This window comes from Elephantulus edwardii, unplaced genomic scaffold (assembly GCF_000299155.1).
Source record: "Elephantulus edwardii isolate Elephantulus edwardi_28Jun2011 unplaced genomic scaffold, EleEdw1.0 scaffold00003, whole genome shotgun sequence".
Lineage (NCBI taxonomy): Eukaryota > Metazoa > Chordata > Mammalia > Macroscelidea > Macroscelididae > Elephantulus > Elephantulus edwardii.
In genome coordinates, this window is record NW_006399753.1 from 24709474 (window position 1) to 24719090 (window position 9617).

Consider the following 9617-nt stretch of genomic DNA (forward strand, 5'->3'; position numbering starts at 1 on the left):
TTTTTGGATAATCTTCAGTAGAATCTTGCTTGCATGAACTGGCAAGAAAATCAAGTCAGACAAAAAAAAATATCACAGTCTCTCCTTACTGAAAAAATTGATGGGTTTAGTTCTCTGCACTTTGAAGGAGTTCTGGTTACATAGTCCATAGCACGTTGAACTGTTAAGCCAAAGGTTGTGAGTCTCTAGAAGTTTCAATCTACCAGGAGCTCCAAGGGAGTAAGATGGGCAGTCTCTTCCCATTACAACTTATAGCCTTGGAACCCTAACGGAAGAGCACAATGAGTCAGAGCCAACTTGATGGCAGGGAGAGAGAACTTGAGTTTGAAGAGGCATCTTCAAAGAAAGCTGTGGAGGTCAGTTTTCCAAAAATCTCATCTCATCTCAATGTCGTTCAGCGGGAAGAGACTCATAGCTGAGCCTTCAATGTTATAAATTAGTAACAGTCTTAATCAAGTCTTCAGTATTTGAAAGTGTTGTTAAACAACTTTTAAAAGGCATAGGAGGAAACTGTTCATATTTCTCCCAAGGAGCTGCTGGTGGATTTGAACATCAAAGAGTTGTGGCCTTTTGGTTAACAGTATAATTTCCTACAAACCATGCCACCAGAGCTCTCTTCAAAGGATGAGCCACTGAAAACCCAATGGAGCACGGTTCTCTGTCACGTGAGGAGCTCTCATGAGCACTATCAGGAGTCTCCTGAGTCCAAGTTTTGTTGCTCAAGGCTGTCTTCTCCTTAGGTATTCATTTAATGCTTCTGGATAAAATTTTCCTTGTGTGAAAGAAAATATTTTTTATTTATTATTTGATCTCTTAATTTACTTTTGAGTCTATCATTTTATTACCCTGATTTTCAAAGTATCATCACCAATTTGGCTATGTTAGAGAGACGTGATTATCAATTCAGTCAGGTTTAAGCTTTTTACAATTGTGATTTAAAATATGGCCCTTGTTAGCTTTTCTGATATGAATACTTTCAGGCTGAGATGCCAGTTTTGTTTTGTGTCAGTTATCTGTAAAGTGTTTCATAAATTTAACATCCTCCTCTAAAATCCTTATTGCTTTTGAGAATGGGAACCAACTCATTGTTGACCTGTCAATTGGGTTTGGAGGCTGCAAATCACGGAGGAGACTGCTACTTTTTCTCCTCAGAGACACTGATGCGTTCAAAATGCAGCAGAGGGGTGGCCATTGGGTTAGCATCTCTCAATTGTCTATGCTAACAGAGCACCCTCATCTAAAAATATGTTAGCTTCAAAATTCTTCTCTGCATAGCGATTAAACAGCTTAATAATCACGACACAATAAATGGTTGATGATATGTTTTGGTCATATAATCAGGAATAAAATAATAAACCTCTAAAGTTGTTTAATAACACATTCAAGTACTAACGACTTGATTAAGACTGCTGCCAAAGAATTACAAATTAGACATAAAGGTGACCAAAGAAGAAATCCAAGGACTTGAAACTACTGAAAAAATACAAAAAATGTGATGTATTCCATGGATAAAATGTAAAGTACATGCAGGAAGGGATAGGAATTAAGAATGAATGGGAACCAGAAACACAGGGAAGAAGGTGAAGACTACTGTTACCTCTGGGGATTGCTATCAATATGGTGAAATAAAGTGTACACAAATGGTTGAATGGGAATCTAATTTGGTCAGTAAACTTGCACCCAAATTACAGTAAAATATTTAAAAACCAACAGCCAAAAAACTCCCCCAAAATCTTCAAATGCAATCTACTCTGTTCTTTATTTTCTTTGCTATGAAGAGAAACCCATACAGATCTTTGAGAGAGTGCTGGTGGTCTAGTGGTATGGAGATATGTTGCCAACTTAAAGGTAGGCAGCTTAAATCCACCAGCTGCCTCATAAGGGAAAGAGAACTATTCTCTCCCGTGAGATTCACAGGCGTTGAAAACCCATGAAAAGGGTCAGCTATGAGCAGGTTCCAATAAAACAAACAACTCATAACAACAACAGAAACAGTCTTTGGACCCTCCAAGATGGTAGAGCTACTAGACTGAAGGAGCTAGGATCTTGAAAACAGCAAAGGAGAGAATTCATGTTGCCCTTCACTGGGCTATACCGTGAGTGAGAAAACCTCTGGCTAAAGTCACCGTGGTTTCGTGGTGGTTACTGCAGACAGCCTGCCTTACCTCATCACACATACTCATGTCTTTCACATCCAACACACAGAGTCAAACAAGAAAATGCACATGTCCCCATCTCCATCCTCCAGGTCCCACTTTCTTCCTTGCTCAACTAAAATTCTTAGAAATAATAATAATTTAAAAATCACCGTGTGGTGAGACAGAAATCCACAGACATTGTTGGTGGGGTTGTAAAATGGTACAACCATTCTGGAAAGCAACTGGGTGTTTCCTCAAAAAGTTGAATATAGAAATCCTGTTATGACCCAACTATTCCACTGCTTGGAATATACCCTGAGAAAATGAGAACTGAAGCACAAACAGAGACTTGTACATCAATGTTCATAGCAGCGTTATTCACGATAGCAAGAACATGGATACAGCCGAAATGCTCAGTCACAATGGAAGGGATTGAGAAATTATGGTGCATTCATACAAAGGAATACTATGCAGCATGCAGAAGAAACGATTTTGTAAATTACTACCTAATATGGGAGGGACTGGAGAGCATTATGCTAAGTGTACTAACTCAGTCTCATAAGGACAAATACTGTATAAGATCATTATTATAGAATGAGTACGAGGATCCTATGCTTAATCATAGGGTCACACAATTTGGTGGGTGGAGGGAGGAGTGGGTAAAGAAAAGGGGAAAGAACTAGTGTGATAAACAATGTATATGAACTTTATGGACTTGGTATGTAAACTAGTTTAAATTTTTTTTAAAAAGAACAAGAAAAAAAATCACCAAAGCCCAATGAAAAACACACTACCTCCAAATGTATGTTAGGTTTTAGAGAATACTGAGGCCAAACACTGGAGACAGCTCTCCTTTACATGGAGCAAGGATTCCCAGAAGTTACACTCTCCTTCCTAACCCTGAAGACATCAGGGCTTTGGGGAAATAAACTGAAGCTCTATCTTTTGAAAATGTGAGAGACCATCATGCAATTTTTACCTTTCAATAATAGCTTAGAATTGATTCCGATTTCTGTGTTTGAGATACCCTCCTTCCACATTATGGGAAAAATAAGACATGGAGTTTGTTTATAAGTCTTAGACATACTGCTATAGGTTTTCCTGAAGGAAAAAAATAACTTTCCAGAGACTTGGTACATTTTGATCATAAAATTCAGTATATGTGCTTTAAAACTCTATGACTTTCTCCTTGAGTGCTCAGACTTTCATCTAAAGGATAATAACTATAGTTAATATTTTTGTGAAAAATGTCTGGTCTGCCCTAAAATACCTCATTATCTGAGATTAACTTGCACAGCCCATCTGCTTTCTCCCAGCCTCTTAGAGGATAGTAATGCAAAGAGATGGGAAGGATGTTTACTTTTGAGATTAGAGCCACCTGTTATGATTAATTTTGAGGTAGTACAGCAAGATAAGTAAGTTCACAGCAAAGTAGAAAAAGAAAGAAAATACTACTGTGGGCTATTAAAGTCTAGAAGAAGACAGACTTGAAAACAAAATAATCTTAAAAAACATAGATCTCTATCATGGTGCAAAGCATGTTTGATACAGTTGAACACGAGATCAAAGATCCAAGGTATAGCAGAATATTTTGAAGGTAATTTTCCTTGGAACTATTTTCTGCTTTTAAATAAAAAACATAAATGTTAAAAGAAAAAAAGGAACTTGATAGGGTTTTGTTTTAAGGGTAATGATACCTGAGGCAAATATTAGATTGGGAGGAAGTGCCAGGTTTGTGTAAAATTTCCCACTAGTGATTTGAGATTCTCTGACCATATAAAATATTCACTGAATGAAATATATTTCGGTTGTGAAGTCATTTAGACTTGCTCTGTATACAGCCCTAGGGATCTAGCTAATAGTGGAACAAAGCAAGGGAAAGGTCTGATCCTTTTGTGATATAAAAACATAATTATATTAATTATTTTAAAAAGAAACTTTCAGATGACAGAAGCCTCTTCTAAGCATAGTGTAGAGAATTAGGAGCATAATTTTACGTATGAATTTAAGGCATTGGGGCATAGTGGCAAATTTCTATGGGGTGTGATATGAAGAGGATACAGTAGTTCTTGGTTCTGTCTTTTGCAAGATGAACACCTAAACAGGTTATTGGTCTATTCTATGTAAAATCTCTCTTTCATTGCATTTGACCTTATCTTGCACTGCATTTCTAAGACTATAAAGCACATGGGAGGAGACTATCTTTCCTCCTCAGAGTCCTTGGTGCATTCAAACCACCAGAGAGGATGCGTCTATGGATTAGCATTGCCAACTTCCTGAGAAGAAACGAAAAATACTAACACCAGCCTCATAAGTTTGTGAGTTGTGTACTTATATGTTACTGTTTTTAAATCTTAGAAGTAACTTACAACAGATATTGATAATTTATTTACTAAAAATCATTAAATGTTTACTGCTAAGATGATGCGATTACCAACAAGAATAAAAAGTATAAATTGACTCTAAGAAGTAATTGACCCCTGGATTCAAGGAGATTACAATCTAACTGAGAAGTCAAGAGGAAGTGATAAATATTCATATAAAATTACTTTAATTAGTGTGAGTGTGAGGTGTAGAAGATGACTAATAGAGGATTAGTTGTTAACTTTGATTAGGATCAAATACAATCTTGAACAGAAAATACTTATTAGTAAGAAACAAAATAATCCAACAAGAAAGGTCCTTTTAAGTCCTTTTAGATTTGCATTAATACTATATATAAAAGAAATTTTGCTTTATTTTATACACATACTGTTTGGATAGACAGTACAGGGCTGCAATAACATCTTTGCAGTATCAGACCCCAGTACTTTCTATCTTGGAGAGGTTTACAAAGTGTCAACAGTGGCCACCTCATTGTTAATCATAGCAGTGAATCTTCATTCCATGAAGTGGGAAGAAAGAAAGGAGAAGGCGTCCCAGAAATAACTATTTATCCACTTACATCCCATTGTTTGGTCACCACACCAGTGCTTACAACGTCTGTGGGAATGGGATTCTGTATTTACGAGGCCAGAGGGGGAAACAGACACAGAGTACGAGGTTAACAGTAACCAAAAATCTTTGCTAAGCATTGCTATTACTTTTGTTTCCTTTTCTAGGCAGAAATTAAAAATAAAAATAAAATGCCATAAAAGACAATAGATGGGTCCAAAGCAGATCTGGGCATCCATTTTGATTGAGCATTAATTAGACATTTCCTTTTTCTCATCTGTAAAATGAGAGTTGGCTATTTTCACAGATCTGAAACAGCCTGTTAGAGCTGGATGCAGTGACTTTATGAAATGGTGCAAGTCTCAAGAATTCAACATTTTAAAAATTAGATGGGGTCACTGATCCTGAGAAAGGTCTAGAGTTCTAGTGTCATGAAAGGAGCATTCTTCCTCCTCGGTGATTCTGCTGTGGTTTACTGTGCTAAGTTAGCCAGTGCAAATTGTCATTTGGAGGTTGTTGCTTTGAAACTCCATGAATCTCTATAGAAGAAAATGTCAAGCAATGTCTGCTGCATCTGTTTCCCTTTGGCAGGTAAGTTAGGTAAAGCAGAGGAAAGAAGATTGATCTTGATTCTTATCCAGGTTTGGTCACTCACTACCTTTGTGAATTTTATAAATCATTCCACTTTCTTGGGTCTCCTTTTTTAAGTACATTAATAAGGTATTTTAAAAAGTGATGTAGCCCAGATGTTTCTTTGCCCTTCCCTCATATATTACAAAGACTTTTTCTAAGGTGCTCAATAAACAGTATCTTTTATTATCAGCATAAGGTAATATACAAACATTTTGGATGTCCCAAAATGTCTGAAGAACATATTTCGAAGATCAAATCTCTATCACACACAAAGGAAGAAACAATAGATTTTCAGTTTGAATGACTCAGACTTATTTCACGCAAGAGTGCAGTAGAGAAAGAGTATTTTGTAACTGATTGAAGCCTAGAAGAACCAATGGTTATTAAGTCTATTAAGCAAAACTAAAATCTAACTGATATGATTTTCCCCCCTTGTATAGCAGTAGATGAAGAATGATAATAGAATTTGTGTTGCATTTGCTGTTGTTTTTAAGTATCATCAAGCTGACTATGATTCCTGGTGAACATGAGAACAATAAATGGGAACTTTGTTCTGTCCTCTGCCATCCTCTTGATCTCTGATATGCTAGAAACCCTGGTTGCAATTACTGTCAATCCATTTTGTTGGGATCCTTGCTCTTTCTCTGACTCCTCCTGGCCCAGTATGGTGTCCTTTCCCAAGGACTGGCTCTCCTGATAGCATGCCCAATGTGTATCACAAAGACTTTAAGTTGCATATATACCGAAACAGTTGCTCATGTGTGAAATAAAATATGTGAGTGACCTAAAGAAACAGGTGGATTCTCCTGAGGTAGAAGTTTCCAGTAACAGCTGCAAGACAACATCTAGGTTAAGTAACTTCAAATGATATTGAAAACACCAGTACTGTGCAGTACTGTGAAGCTAAGCTGGAACAGTTAGAACTCAACTTTGAGAGCCATGGAGGGCTTATTTCCAGCCAGTGTGTAAAAAATAAGGGAGGCAGAGTACCAGGATACAGGATGTGAATGGGATGCAAGGGAAGGGCCATCGTGAGCCATGGTAAGAAAGGTAAAGAGGAATAGTCACCTTTAGTATGTTTGGCTCAATGCAGAAACTGTTGAAATAACAAAGCTCTCTGGTACTAAGAATACTTCACACTCCTACAGGCTGGTATAGTTGGAAGATGGTGGATGCCTGCATAGGAGAAGTTGTGTGCTAAACGATAAGTTCAAAGACAGAAGGATTACAGAGTGAGCACTCCATATTAAGAAAGACCTTGATGCAAATTGGTGGTAAAATTATATGCTAGAATATAAGAGATTCCTCATACTTTCTTTTCAATTTTCCCTTTTTAAAATTTTCTGCCTCTTTAGTGTCAGTCCTTGTGGTTGACAATAATATTTGAACACACCAAATAAATTTTTATTTTCTTAACACTTTTAAGAGGTACTTATCATGACAAGTGTTGTGACAGGGTTGGTCAAGGCCAATGATGATTGTGTCTTCTGATCTCTGGTTCTGCATCTGATTCATTCTGGCCAGGGGTGCGAGGGGGATGGGGAACTTACAGATATCTGTGTGTCTGTAATGGAAGTGCTGACAATTAAATCTAAGAAAATTTTTTGTCTTTCTGAGAATTGTGTATAATTTTGCTTCTGTTATTGGTTTGTTTTTGTTTGCCTTGAATGGCTGGAGGAAAGATCATAATGCTATAAGACATTCACTCTTATTTTGGGCTTGGAATGTTGGATTGACCATGGGACACTGATGGCATTTTGAACCATCAGCAGTCATCTACTTGTTTTCAGATTTCTTATTCCATATGAGAATTGCATATATATTTATTTAAAGAAAATATATCCAATTCTTTGCCGGTTCTAGTCAAAAGCACTTAGAAACAGATAAAATCTCCCACAGAAAGACTGAAGAGGTGAAGCGCATGTTCAAGGTTATAGGTTGTATCTTAGTTATAGGTTGTGTCTTAGTCTTCTCTCATTTAAACACTTTCTCTAATACTTTTCTTTTTTATATTTTACCCTATTTATTTTTTAATAATAATGAGTTGTTTGGTATGAATACTTTCTGTAAAATAAATAACTTGTAAGTTATTATCAAGAAGACAAAGATTCTCACCACCGGACCAATTGGTAGCATCAGGATAGATGGTAAAGAGACTGAGCTCGTTCACAGCTTTAGTTTGCTTGGCTCCACAGTCAACAGTTTTGGCAACAGCAGCCAGGAAATTAAAAGATGTATTGCAATGGGAAAGTCTGCTGTTAGGGACCTTTCCAAAGTTCTGAAGAGCAATGGTGTCTCTATGGAGACTAAGGCGTGTCTGATACAGGTCATGGTCTTTGCAATCACTTGTTATGCATCAGAGAGTTGGACAGTGACTAGGGAGGATAGAAGGAGATTGATGCCTTTGAGCTGTGGTGCTGGAGAAGAGTATTGAGGGTACTATGGGCTGCTAAGAAAACAGATTCATCCTGGAGAGGGTTGAACTGGGTGGTTCCTTGGAGGCAAGAATTCTGAGGGTTTGTCTGACATACTTCGGTCATGCTGTAAGGAGAGGGACATCATGCTTGGGAGGGTGGAGGGACAGTGCAGGAGGGGAAGGCCCTCTATGAGGTGGATTGATTCAGTGACTGGAATAATTGGGATGAGAGTATCGGAGACAGTGAGATTGGCACAGGACAGAGTAGAGTTTAGGGCTGTTGTACATAGGGTCACTATGAGTCATAAGTGACTCAACGGCACATAAAAACACACAACAACAAGTAATAGAAATAAATTTATACATATCTCAATGTTTTATTACTCAACCCTCCAAACAACAATTTAATTATTGATTTCTTTTTCATTTATTTTTTAAAACTATATATATTTCTGATTTTGTAACAACTCTCATAACTTTAAGGAGCTCTAGTGGCTACTGAGTAAGGAACTATGCTGTCAGCCCAAAGGCAGATGGTTAAAATCCCTAGAGGATTCCCATAATCTCCTCTAGTGTGATTTAGTTTGACCTCTGAAAACCAGCTGGAGGATAAGTTATAAGTCAGTTATGATGCAATGGCAATGAGTTAGTTAGCTTCTATAATTTTACCTTACTTACTCATGTCTGGTGCATATAAAAATTACACTTGTTGACTGATTCTGACTGATAACAGCCTTACAAAACAGAAAAGAATGGCCCGATAGAGCCTCCTAGGCGGAAATCTTTACAGAAGCAGCCTAGCATATCTTACTTTCAATGATTGACTGGTATTTGAACTTCTGTCCTACAAGTTAATTGCTAAAGCACTATCATGGTGGTTGGAAAGAACAAAAGCCTTACAAAAGGTGGCAAAAAAGAGGCCCAGAGGAAAGTGGTTGGTCAATTTTCCAAGAAAGATTGGTATGATGTAAAGGCACCAGCTACATTCAATATAAGAAATACTGGGAAGACACTAGTCACAAGGACTCAAGGAACCAAGATTGCGTCTGATGGACTCAAGAGTCATGTTTTTGTAGTACGACTTGCTGATTTGCAAAACAATAAGGTTACATTTAGAAAATTCAAGCTAATTACTAAGGCTGTTCATGGCAAAAACTGTTTCACCAACTTCCATGCATGTCTTCCATAGTCAAAATACAGCAGACCATGTTTGGAGCTCATGTTGATAGCAAAACTGTTGTTTTGTTACTGATAGTGGTAGAGTCAAACATGACTCATAGCGACTCTATGAACAAAAGACCTAATGCCTTTCTATAGCTATCATCATGTCTCTAAGTTCATAGAGTTTCCATAGGCATGTGGTTTAGGAAGTAGATGCCACGAGCTTTAGCTATTTTGTGTCAGTTTAAACAAAAAAATACAACAAAACCAAAAGCCCAAGAACCAACCAACAAGCCAACCAACAAACAACAAAAACCCAAAACAAAACAATCAAA